Source organism: Bacillus rossius, chromosome 2, assembly GCF_032445375.1.
Source record: "Bacillus rossius redtenbacheri isolate Brsri chromosome 2, Brsri_v3, whole genome shotgun sequence".
NCBI classification, from domain to species: domain Eukaryota; kingdom Metazoa; phylum Arthropoda; class Insecta; order Phasmatodea; family Bacillidae; genus Bacillus; species Bacillus rossius.
Window position 1 is genome coordinate 113,506,947 of NC_086331.1, and position 13,113 is coordinate 113,520,059.

At 45.7% G+C, this 13,113-nt stretch overlaps 1 protein-coding gene across 1 annotated transcript in view; it reads left to right on the plus strand.

Moving 5' to 3' along the window:
• Positions 1-1,736: 1,736 nt before the first annotated feature.
• LOC134529631 (protein DENND6A) overlaps positions 1,737-13,113 on the plus strand; it is a 37,437-nt gene continuing 26,060 nt past the window's right edge. The window contains exon 1 of the mRNA XM_063363932.1: positions 1,737-1,800. The gene's annotated coding sequence lies outside the window, so the exon portion shown is untranslated. The remainder of the gene's footprint in view (positions 1,801-13,113) is intronic.

The window sequence follows — 13,113 nt, forward strand, 5'->3', positions numbered from 1 at the left end:
CACTTCAGACAGTATGATGTCATTGTGACCGTCTTGTATCAACAATCCATTTACTGTAGACAGGGACCAGCCAGACCATTTGCTGACGTAGTCCTCATCAACCCGACAGAGTTTCTCTATACTGTGTTTAACAGACTGCTTTACATCGTCGGAACTGTAAATGGGAGTATTCATAGTCTAAAAGCACACTTCTTTACTTGGTCATTGAATGGGTGTGGTTTTTTACTATGTACACAGTCCAACCAAAAGTTATATTTTTAAGAAATGTTTGTTGCTACTTAAACAGTTAGCTGGTTGATTATGTTCTATTTGATATCGCCAAGAAAGTACAAATGTCTTTTGACTCACTAAGTGTATTTAGATTATATGTCTTTCAAAGTTCCACAAAATGCTGATTTAGCTAGATATAATCCATTATCACTTACCTGTAATGCACCGAGCAAAGTCGTCATCGCAATCAGTTGTTGTACATCTGCTTGTCTACTTGTATGCATACGTATCTCCAACTTAAACCGAGGAGTCTAAATGTCCGCAGGTAATTCCACAGTAGGCACACAGACTTCACTTTTACTGTTTTATTGCGTGTCGTCTTAGATTATCAATACGAGTAAACCAAACATGGCACTCGCAGCGAAACTTTATAAGAGAAGAATTCTTTTTACATTTTCTCCTTTTCTGTCTTCGTGCATTAAGGGAAAATGCGAACGAAATATCACAGTAGCTACAAGGATGTCAAGTCGATGAAGACGAACTTTTCAGGCTCGAACCTGATCCCAATTTTACTGCTGCTGTATAATTACCCTATGTACTCTTAAGCGCGTCAATGCATCGCTATTGCAATGAAACCTTTACTTTCAGCCGTACAGCAGGGCCTTTGCATGTTTTCAAGTGTCTTTTCAAATTATCATTTCTTGTAAATTGCTTGTAACATTTTTTACAGTCAAACATTTGCAAGAAAGATTATTATCAGATTCTTTCTTCTCGAGTCAATGTACATTACTGTTCGAGAAAATCTTTTCACAATTACGACATCGATGCTGGGAAGATGCCGATGCCCCTTCAGTGGACATCATTGATGCTAGTGGTACTGACATCGTACGGCCGAAGGCCACCCCAAAGCCCGACCTGTACCCGCCAGTACTCGACTCCTCTAACGGAAAGCACCCCTAGCCATGGCCCACCCGAGTCAAGTGAGCGGACCGCAGCCCCAAGGTAGAGAATAGCGAACCATTTCTAATTACGCATGCAATGCACTCACCGTGCCTACAAAATTCCTCACGCAATAATAGCGTAATCAAAAACAAACAAAAGCCCCTAATTAATAAAGTGCGACGTAGGAGTGCCCGGCTCACTCACGTGTAGTTTTCCGCTAAAACAGCTGTGAGTGCAACCCTTGCGGCCTTCAGCCTAAATCCAATAGTGAAACGTGTGACGTAATTCAAACCACCCCAAATTAGCATTATCGTTCGCCACTGGAGTAGTTTTCAAGAAACAGACAGTCTCCAGCTTGACTCTAATATTCAAACTTATTTTAGACAAACTTATTAAATGTCATTTCTATAACATATATAGATATTAGATTAATCATTATGTTTTATTATGTGAATTTAGAGCCACTTAAATTTAATTAATTATATAGATTTTTACGAATAACGGAACTTTAGAAACTCTGGCGCGACAGGGAGCTTACCCCTCCCCTCGCGCCAGGGCTGCACGTCAGTACAGCACGACTCGCGGACCGGGACGGACGCACGTCCCACGGGGAGCCAGCATCTCTTTGTTTCACCGAACGTCCATCTGGTAATTATAGTCACAACCAAAACCTCTTTTTAATACTCCCCGTGTGCGCCCGGTCCTTTTACGGTGTAGGGCCTAACCCAGCCGCATCAATTTAACACGCCCCACACAAAGCATTACGTGGGGCCGTGCAGTATACGGTACGGGCCGTCTCCCGCCACCCCAGAACTTAAGTTAATCACCTAGTGCACAGGCTACCTTCAAGATTAAACGTGTTTTAATTTAATAGCGAGCCGCGGTCCGCACAGGTGGGCCCGCGCGTCGCCAATTACAGATTACGAAATTAGCCGATGCTAATTGAACGCTCTCCCTCGACTGCGACTGGCGTGAGGGCTTAAGTAAACGCACGTAGAGGCACGCAGGTGCCCCGCTCAAATAACATGTGCAGTGTAACCGTGTACTTAAAAGCACCACAGAGTGCCATTTTATCAAGTGTAATTGTAATCATAGTGTAATCAAAACTTCTACGTGTTCCGACGCCCCATTGGCAGTCATGTACCGCCGAGTAAACCTCGCGCCCAATGTAATGAACCAGTGTCAATCGTGAACAATAAAAAGTCCACCCCGCACCCCCCGTGCGCGACGTGCGACCCGTAGAAAAACCAAACAGTGTATGTCAATTAACTTAAACAACCCAATCAGGAAACAAAATTCACCACCGCCGACGGTTCTAGCGGACCACGCTGGGGCAACGAACCCACGACCATCACACGGTTAGACACCGAGCTAGCCTGGCGCCCTCCCGGAGCAGAAAACGCTAAAAAAGCCAGCCAACCCGCTAGGACCTGCGCCCGATCTCGAACACGAGACCGCGGCTGACGGCAGTACTGTAGCCATTGAAGTCTTCTTCGCAGGTGAACTGTCATTCATCGAAGATTCCTCTACATCTAGCACTGCAGGAATTAAAGTAGATATCTACTGCTGGTAGAACTACACCTGTTGAAGTCACCTCTATTAATGTTGATAATGATTATACGCATTACATTGGAATATGTGTCGCCATTGTCGATGCAATCAGCATCCTCGATGTTGATGGTACTCATTCCATCGAGTTCTGCATATTTGTCGTCGACGACACCAACTGGGATTGCGTCGCCGTCGACATCGTTGCCATTCGGGTCCCCATCGACGAGGAGTTCGACGTTATAATCGTAAAGATATCCCCAAATTCTAAAGAATAGCCAATTACTGAACTTATGTATAAAACAAGTTAAACTGAATGACCCTTGCACCGTCTTAGCCAGTAACAAACTGAGAGGCATGATTTTTTTTTTCCTAACCTAAATTAAATCTAAGTGTGTTGGGGAGGGTTCCGGGTTAGGGAGGGAGACTAAGTGTGTCTCAGGCCGAAGCCCATACGCTCTAATCATGCAGGGTATTAGCCATGCAGGAGGGGTAGCATGCATCATGTGCTAGGAGGGGATTGGCCAGCCATGGCAGCGATTGGCGCCATGACTAACTCCCCTCACTGACTATACTAGACTAAAACTAGATAAGTTGGGCCCAGGTAAAACCTGCATAGACACAGGGAAAACCCTGGGCTCAGACATGCGGGATGCAAAATTTCATGCATTAATATCAAGCAGGAGGCTTACGGGAAAACAGAAGGATGGATCTGGAAGAAGAGTTGGACAGAGTAGAAAAGAGTCTACCATGCGGGGGGGTTGGGGGCTTGGACATTGCTGTCCGCATTGTTTTGGGTGGCACTGGTTGTTTCGGGGGCGACTTCAGTCGTTTCCCGCCAGGCTGCCAGCCAGCCCACTTAATATTACGAAGAAGGAAATTTTAGTTAATTTATTAAAGCTGCAATTCAAAATCTCATGCCTTTCAGAACACAACCGGCACTGGAGGTGAGGCCTGCCAGGCGGGCGATGCCATCAGACATGAGAGTCAGCACTAACACGACAGGCAGAGAACCCCCGGGGGTCAACCATACACCTTCGTGCTTCGCACTATTTTGAATTGGCACTGTGTGTCCTTATTATCGCTGGTGGTGTTGTGGTGTGTGAATTCGCATGTTTAACGCAGAATGTTATGTACTTAAAGCTAAATGCCTAAAACTATTTATATAATATATATATATTTTTTATTTTGGCACCTATAATCTAAATTGTGTGTGTTTTTCAGGGGTAGGGGAGGAGTTTCGCATGTTTAACGCGAAATTTTTAGTGTGATTACAGCTAGTTACTAAATCTATCTATGACGAACTGCCAGTAGCACGAGTGTATGTGCGAAATTTTCCCACCAGTCCGCAACCACGTAGTTGGGGTCTGGCCTCGGCCGTCGCAGGCAGCTGTGATTGGCCGGCTGCTCAGCCAATCGCGCATCGCTACGGGGGGCGATAGCGCGAGGATTGATTTCGGGTGTTTGTATTTTTGTGTTATGTCTGGATCATAATTTCCAAGTGATGAAACATGCGGATTTAAGCTGTTTACGCATTTATCGTAAAATGTTTGTGTTGTACGAATGTAAAAGTCTTGCAAAGTTTTCGATTCCGTTTCGCGATGCAAAGCTTCTACAGGACAGTACACTGGGGCGTCTGTAGCGATTCGAATACATTTGTTTTGAATTCGCTGTAGTTTCAGCAAGTGTGTGCGAGCTGCGGTTGCCCAGACAGGGGCTGCATATGTTATGATGGGGCGGATAAGAGCTTTGTAAAGCAGCAAGCCATTTTTGACTGTGCTGCCGTGTCGCCTACTCATGACTGGGTATAGGGCACTGATTCTAGCCTGCGCTTGCGTTTGTTTGGCGTCTATGTGATTGCGCCAAAGCAGTTTCCTGTCCATATGTACGCCTAGATATTTAAATACGTCTTTGTGAGGGATGTTTTCGTCAAACAAACTAATGTGTGGCCTGTTGTCGGCAGGAGTAATGCGTTTGCGGGTAAACACAATTGCTTCGGACTTTGTTGTATTTACTTTGATTCGCCAGGTCGTGCACCAGTGTTGGAACTCTGTGAGTGCGACTTGTAGTCTGTCTGTGGCTAGCTGGAGGTTGTGAGACCTGCTATACAGCACCGTGTCGTCTGCATAGCAGCCTAGTTTGACAAGTCGGTGTATTGGGCGTGGCATATCGCTTACGTATATGTTAAATAGGACAGGACCTAGAATGCTACCTTGTGGTACTCCTGCTCGTATTTGTTTGATGTCTGATAGAGCTCCTTCTGTGAATACTCTGAATGTTCTGTCTGCTAGGTAGGACGCGACTAGCTTGATGTAGCAGTCTGGAAATCCTGTTTGATAGAGTTTATAAATCAGCCCCGCATGAAAAACTCTGTCGAAGGCTTTTTCTACGTCTATAAACGTTGCGACTACATAATCGTGTGCGTTAAATGCACTTGTTACCTCTTCTGTGAGATGCACTAATTGGTGTACTGTTGAGTGAGTACTGCGGAAGCCGAACTGTTCGTTAGGCAGTATGTTGTTATCGCAAATGTATCTGTTGAGGCGATTTAGTATAATGCATTCTGCGACTTTAGACACAGTGCTTAATAAGCTGATTGGTCTGTAGTTTTGTGGTAGTGTTTTGTCTTTACCCGGTTTGTGGAAGACTATAACTTGTGCTTCTTTCCACTGAGAGGGGAAAATATTTAATCTAAACATTGCATTTATGCATTCCGCTAAGTATTCAAGTGTTTCATTTGGGAGTTGTTTAAGAACAACAGCTTGTATGCCATCGTTTCCGGGAGCTTTGCGCGGCTTCATTTTTCTGATTACTCGCTTTATTTCGTGTGCTTGTGTTCGCAAGGGCTCGGAGACTGTAGGCTGTCGCAATTTAATACGAAGTTCGCGGTAAATTTGTGCGGTGAATTGCCTGTCGCAGGGCTGCATATTAGGCTGGAAGGCTGTTTCTAGTGTGTCGGCAAAGGCCTGTGCCTTGTGTTGGGGCTGAAAAACTACGCCGTTGTTTGTTTGGAGGGGCGGGATTTTATCCGTTTTGTTTAGAATTCGTTTAGTCAGGGCCCAGGCACTGCCATCCTAAGTCTTGAGTTTTGATATTTTTGTTTCCCACTGGCTGCTGCGCCAGAGTGAGATTTCGTCGGATATGACTGTTTTGAGTTCATTGATTCGGCGTTTCGTCTGTTGTGTACGGCGCCGCGTGTATTCGCGCCGCAGTCGATTCTTTTGTGCGATCAAGCTGCGGATGTACTCTGGCAGCTCGTCATGCGCTAACCTAACCTCCTTTTCAGGGATGCACTGGCTGATACCCTCCTGGATTTTTACAGTTAATTCAGTTATCGCGGAATCTATATTTTCACTATTCTCAATATTAATTTCGGCCGCGTCAGGGAGATTAATCATTAAGTAATGTTTAAATCGTTGCCAATCTGCGTTCTTGTAATCCCTAACTTTGCGCGGTGGATTTTTATCTACAGTTGCGTCATCGAAGATTAAGTGAACAGGGAAATGATCTGACGACATGTCGTGTACAACCTCGAGTTCGAATCCCGTGTTGACACGCTTATTTAGGGCGATATCTAATATATCGGGTATGCTATTTAGTCTGCCAGTCATGTGTTGCTCTGAGGGAGCATGTACGTGGTAGTTTTTATTAAGCTGGTGAGTGTAGAGTAGTCGGCCGTTCGCTGTAGCGCGCCTGCAGTTCCATTCTATGTGTTTTGCATTTATGTCGCCTACAGCGAGGAAACTCGGGGCCGCCCCATACAGAGCGTCCAGATCCGCCACGCTGAGGGACCTACCAGGGATCGCATACATTGAAATGAGTTTAATTTGTTGGCGGTTAATAGTCAAATTAATACCTATTGCTTCTAAATTTTGAAAATCGGGGAGCTGGCAGGCAGAGTGCCTGATACCGTTGTGTACTGCCAGGGCAACTTTGCCGCCTCTGGCATCGCGGTCGCGCCTGTATATTACATAATTTAAAATGGTTAGTCTATCAGTCGGTTTTAAGTGCGTTTTACTTATCGCTGCTATTTTTATTTTATATTTATCCAGGTGGTTTATTAATTCCGTTAATTTATTTTTAATGCCACGTGCATTCCAGAATAGGAGGGAATTTAACTTAAAACTACTGGCCGGGTTTGTGTTGTGAACCGGGGCCGCATTATTCGTCGCCACCATGGATGGTGTCGGCGAGCACACACACGCAATCCATGGTTGCACGGATTTTATCGGCCATGGATTTCGCTGGGTCGAGCCAGATTGCCATCAGTTGGCAAAGTGGGCCGATGGCACCGCGCAATTGTGTGTTGGCCCTCAAGGCCTTATTGTTTAGGAGGAAGGATTGGACATCCTCCAGGAGTGACACCTGCGTGTCGGTGGCGGGTGAGGGTGGGGGAGGTGGTGACACAGGGGCTGTGTCAACAACCATGGTCTGGGCAGCTGCTGGTGACGTCACTCGTCGTGGGGCCGCGGCGGGTTTTTCCTTGGCCGGGGCAGCTGGGGCAGCTGGGGTCGGTTGTTGTTGTTGTTGTTGTTGTTGTTGTTGTTTGTGTTGGCTGCCGTTTCCATTCTTGTGGCCCGTCCAATTTTTCTTTGGCTGCTTTTGTCGCGGCCTGCGCTGCCAGGGATTGTTGGCGACGACAGGGAAATCCAGCTCATTGTAGCTGGGCTCCCAGTGGTGCTGCAGGGGTTCGAACCTGCTCCCACTGGCCTGTGCCTGATACTGACCAAAGGTTGGGGGCGGAGGGCCCCAGGGGTTGGGTCTCGGGGGGCCATGGTAGTTTTGCGGAGCTCGCCGCTGTGGGGGGGGGGGGGCTGTTCGGCATCCCTCTGGTTCTGCCGTATGTCGCGGCGAGATTGCTTTTCCCTCTGTTGGCGGACCTGGGGAGGGAGGTGTCTGCGACTCTCCTTCTTGTAATCGCTGCAGCCCTTGTAATTTGCACAGTGCTGCAGCTTGCAATGGGCGCATTTTTTGTGGGCAGGGTCGCCTCCATTTGGGCATTCTGTGGCCTTGTGGGGGCCACTGCACCACCGGCAGACAGGGTGAGCATTGCAGCCTTTGCCTACATGATTGAACCGCTGGCATCGGCTACACTGGCTGGGGCCGTTGGGGCGTCTGTAATCGTCGACGCGAATTACCATGCCGGCGAACTCTTTCAGGGCGCGAATTTTTCCAGCGTCATAGGTCTGAGGGACCTCGATGACGAGCGCGTCACATTTCTCGCGCTTCTGCCGGTTCTCGAGGAACCAGCAGTTCTGGACTGGCAAATCGGCAGCAGCGAATTCCTGTTGCAGGAAGTCGAATGGCGTGTGACGGTGTACGCCACGCAGAACGAACTTGAGCGGCATCTCATCCCGCTGGAGCAGGACAGAGTGTTGCACACCGATGGCCTGAAGGGCCTTAATGGCGCGGTGGTAGTCTTGTATGCTGCTCGTGTGAATGAGCAGCTCATCCTTGCCGCGGTTTTTGCAGGTGAACCGCTCGAGTAGGGCACCTTTCAAAGTCGTGTACACCAGGGGATATTGGTGGCCCTGGTCAAGGAAGACAAACAGGGGCTTCACCTGCGGCTTCCTGGTCTCGGCTGCTTGAGGCTGTGGAGGAGGAGGGGCGGGGCCCTTCTCGTCACTGCTGTCCGCGCTTTTATCGCTGTGGGCACGCTTTGCCCTCTTGTTCGATACTGTGGTCCAGCCTGGCTGGCCACCATTGCCTGAAGGGCCTTTATCCATGTCGCTGATGTCAGTGGTCACACAGTCCTAACGCTCAGTTGCACCCACTGACCGCTCCCCCAGGGCTAGTTAGCCAGGTTCGTGGCTAGGCTATAGGGGTTCTAACACCCCGGGTGTCGCTGAGTTCGTCGGTCGTCTATACCTTTACCTGTACAGCTATAATTGTTACCGCCTGTGTGCACTAGGCACACAGGCACCTTTCTAGATTGTCTGCTGTCGGCTGTGATAGCACTAAGAAGTGCTATCAACAACAAAACAAGCGAGACTGCAGGAGCTGCTCCGGGACACATCCGTCCTCTACGAAGGCGCCTCCTTCGATTCCTCGAGAGGCATGTTGAACAGTTCCCACATTTATAGCCTACTCACGGTCGCTGGAATAATATGTGAGTCAAAACCAGAACCATATTAATACACGAGTCAAAACAACAGTCAATTTAAATAATTGTTTGACTGTAATACTCTTATTGTCTATAAATTTAATATTAACCAATCAGATTCGAGCATGGCTACAAGGCTGCAAGGCTACATGGTTACAACCGCCATATTGAAAAAATATTTGTATAAAAAGTAAAACTTGGGTTTTTTTACGCTCACTATAGGACCAAGAATCAATGAAAAATGTTTTACACTTACTACTAGACCAAAAGGTTTTGAGCCATGAATGTTGAGAACCTACTGACTTCTGACTTTACTGTGCACCTTTAAAGAATAGGCAACACATTCGTCATCTAAGCAACACATTTGGACATACGGTCAATGTAAAACCACAGATTCGTCAATTAGAACACACAAACATTCATCGAAAAGACACACAACTGGACATATAATCAACAATAAAAGGACACACTTTTGATTACACATTCGACAAAGGGACACACATTTGGACATACATTCGTCATCTAGGACACACATTCGACATAAAGGAAACACATTAGGACAAACATTCGACAACAAGGATACACTTTTGGTCACACATTCGTCATTTAGTACACACATTCGGCATAGGTCACACATTCGCCCAAAAAGGACACAAATCTGGATACACATTCTTCACCTATAACACACATTTGACACACATTCGACAAAAATACACACATAGTTGGACACACATTTGACAAAAAGGACACACATATGGACACACATTGGTCATCTAGGAAATGCATTCGATAAAAAGTACAAACATTTGTGATGCTTTTTTATCATCCAGGACACACAGTTGGACACACATTCGAAGAAGGTCATACAGTTGGACACACTTTTATCAGTCAAAACACACATTGGACACACATTCGACCAAAATGACACACCGTTGGACAGTCAACAAAAAGGACACACATTTGGACAAACAGTTCGCTATATTGGCGACATCGCCAGGTGTTTGGTTCTCGGGTATTTTTTAACAGTCGCTGACTTCGCGCATATGCAGATAAACAAAAACATCTATATTCTTGCGGAATTCTGATCTATTTCTGCATTTGCTTTCTGTGAATTTTGAATTCTATCAGTATTGTGCTTTAAATAGTCAAGACGATGGAAAAGTTAATTGAAAGGGTACGAAAATATCCATATTTATGGAATAAATTTCTGGTAGAATATAGAAGCTGGACAATACCTGGGATTTTATTCCAAGGGAATGCTATCAAACTGAGTGGAATTTATCCTGAAATAATCCATAAATTTGATTTCGTCCTCACTAGTAAATGTTTCATCAAATTATGAAATTCATCAAATACTTTTGTTTTTATATTAAATTTATGAACCCAATTCGTTTTACATTCACATACTGGGAGAGCCAGCAGAATATTATCGTCGGAATCATTACTCGAATCCCACGGCATGCGTCTCTCCGACATCACAAATTATACTATCCTGTCTTTACACCTGTGGCAGCAAACATAGAGAACATCGTGATAACAGCATATCTTTCTGTATTGTCTCGGCTTTTAGGTGGATTTAAATTTACAATTAAGGATTATGAATTAATAATTAGTCATTTACTTAATATACCTACTACCTATATTAATGGGATGGTTTATGATTGTCGTGTAGGTTAAGAATTTTGACGAGTTGTGTGCGAACCATATGATGACTTAAGACTTAACAAAGATGGTTTTATTTTATACTTTTCCTTAAGAATTAAGGTAAGCACCAATCAGAACACAGTAGAATTTGTTGTTGGCACGAAATAATGTTTCGTTGGGAAAGCAGGTTATGATGTAGTAGGAAAGAATTAGGGAATAAGGAATTACTAACATCTTGTTAAGAAATATTAAGATACTTTGAAGAACATTGCACGAAATATTAAAAAAAAATCTCTAATGAGAATATTTATTTTGTTTTAGGATGTCGGAAATTGATTATTCAGAATAGTTTTTTATTAGTTTTTGCTATTATCTTAATATATTAGTATTTACAATATTCATATATATATTTCCTGTAAAGCCATTTTATAGTGACTTGGAATTTATTAAAGTTAAACATCCTCAATTCTGAAATGTGTACAGATTGTAGGTTATGAACTGAAATTTAGGGTAGGGTGCAGCTAGTAGGAAGGAATGAAGTGAGAAGGGAGGGGGGGAGGGGGGAGGCAGGGGAAATAATCAAGAAGGGATGGAGAGAGGGAGGGAAAGACAAAAGCAGGATGGGGAGGGGAGGGTGCATATAGAAACAGGAGAAGAGGGTAGGAAAAAAAGGGAGAGAGTAAATATAATGGTTGTTAACTGCAGGAGTATCCTAAACAAAGTGGACAAGTTCTGGACAGTGGTTGAGCTCTATGGGGCAGATATAGTGGTGGCAGTAGAGACATGGCTGGATGAGGATGTTGCAGACAACGAAATAAGGAGAGGGAGTTACATAGTTTTCAGAAGGGATAGAAACAGGAGAGGGGGTGGGATAATGGTTCTTGTTCGGGGGGAGTTAGATGCAGAAGTAAAGTGGATGGGAGAAAAGGAAGAAATACTTCACTTGGAGATCTCAGGGAAGAAGAGGAAAATGCAGCTGTTTGCGGTGTACAGGCCGCCGGGTGATGGGGGTACAGAGGTGGAGGCGGTACTCGAAAGGCTTGATATGCTGAAGGAGGACAGCATGGTAGTTGTAGCAGGTGGCCTCGACCTTCCAGGGGTCAAATGGCAGTGTTTTAAGGAACTGGTGGGGCCACTGGGACAACGGAGGGCAACTAAACTGGTGAACATGGGGTTACAACAGGTGGTGGTAGAGGAAACTATGATGGGTGGGGGAGCTGGCGGTTCAATATTGGATGTAGTGCTGGTAAGACCCGAGGAGCTAGCCACTCACTCTAAAGTGGTGGATGGGATAAGCGATCACAATATTCCCGTTGTGGAGATTTGCCTGGACAAGAAGGTCATGAAAGGCAGCAGCAGGCAAATATGGTTGTATGGGAGGGCAGTACAGACAAGGGTGGAGGAGTTTCTGGAAGAGAGATTCGACCAATGGAGCATAGGCATCGATGTGCAGGAACTGTGGAAGGATTTCAAAAAGGTGGTGGGAGATGCTCAAGAGCAATACGTACCTAAAAAGAGGATTAATGTGGGAGGGGACCCACCTTATTATGGAAGGGAAATTCGGAAACTCAAGAGGAAGGGTAGACTGTTATATGCGCTGGGGAAAAAGGAAGGAAAGAAGACTGTAACAGAGGAGCTGAAAGAAATAGGAAAGCAACTGAATAGAGAAATAAAGAAGGCGAAGGAGGCCTATCTCGGGGACCTGATGGTACAGGGGACATAAGGCAACTGGCAAAAGCTATACGGGTTTGTTAGAAGCACGAAGGGCACAGGGACAGGGGTACCAATTTTGAGGAATCAGGAAGGTGAAATTGCAGCGGGATCCAAGGAAAAGGCAAACTTGTTGGCCATGCAGTACATGTCAGTATTCGAGAAGGGAAAACAGTGGGAAAGGAAACATGCTGAGCATAGTACAGGGCGACATGAGAAACGGCTTGAGATCAGGAAGGAAGAAATTGAGAAAGTAGTGAAAAGGTTAGACAGCAGGAAAGCTATAGGTAAGGATGGCATAGGGAATGGGATGATAAAGCTGGGGGGGCAAGCCATGGTGAAGTACCTGGAGCTGCTATTCAGTAGATCGATGCAGGAGGGCAAGTTGCCGCAAGAATGGAAGGAGGCGGTGGTGGTACCGATATACAAGAAGGGGGGTAGCAAAGAGGACCCAGCCAGCTATAGACCTGTTAGTATCACGTCGGCGGTGGGCAAGGTGATGGAGAGGTTAGTGCACAGGCATGTGGTAGGGGAGCTGGATGGTAGAAAGTGGATTGACAGGATACAGCATGGATTTCGAAGGGGATATTCGTGTGAGACTCAGCTGGCTGGACTGTTGGAGGAGCTGGTGGAGGGGGTAGATAATGGTCTACAGATTGATGCCTGTTTCATCGATTTTGAAAAAGCATTCGATAAAGTTCCTCACGAAAAAATGATGAAAAAAGTGGAGGGAGCTATAAGTGACAGGAGGGTGGTGGGTTGGATTGGTGACTTCATAAGCAACCGGACACAGAGGGTACGTGTGGAGGAGGAGTTATCGGAGGAAGGAAGGGTTACATCAGGGGTGCCGCAGGGCAGTGTGCTTGGCCCACTTCTCTTTACCATAATGATGAATGATATAGGAGAGAAGATACAAGGGAATATTAGGATTTTTGCAGACGACTGCGTGGTTTACA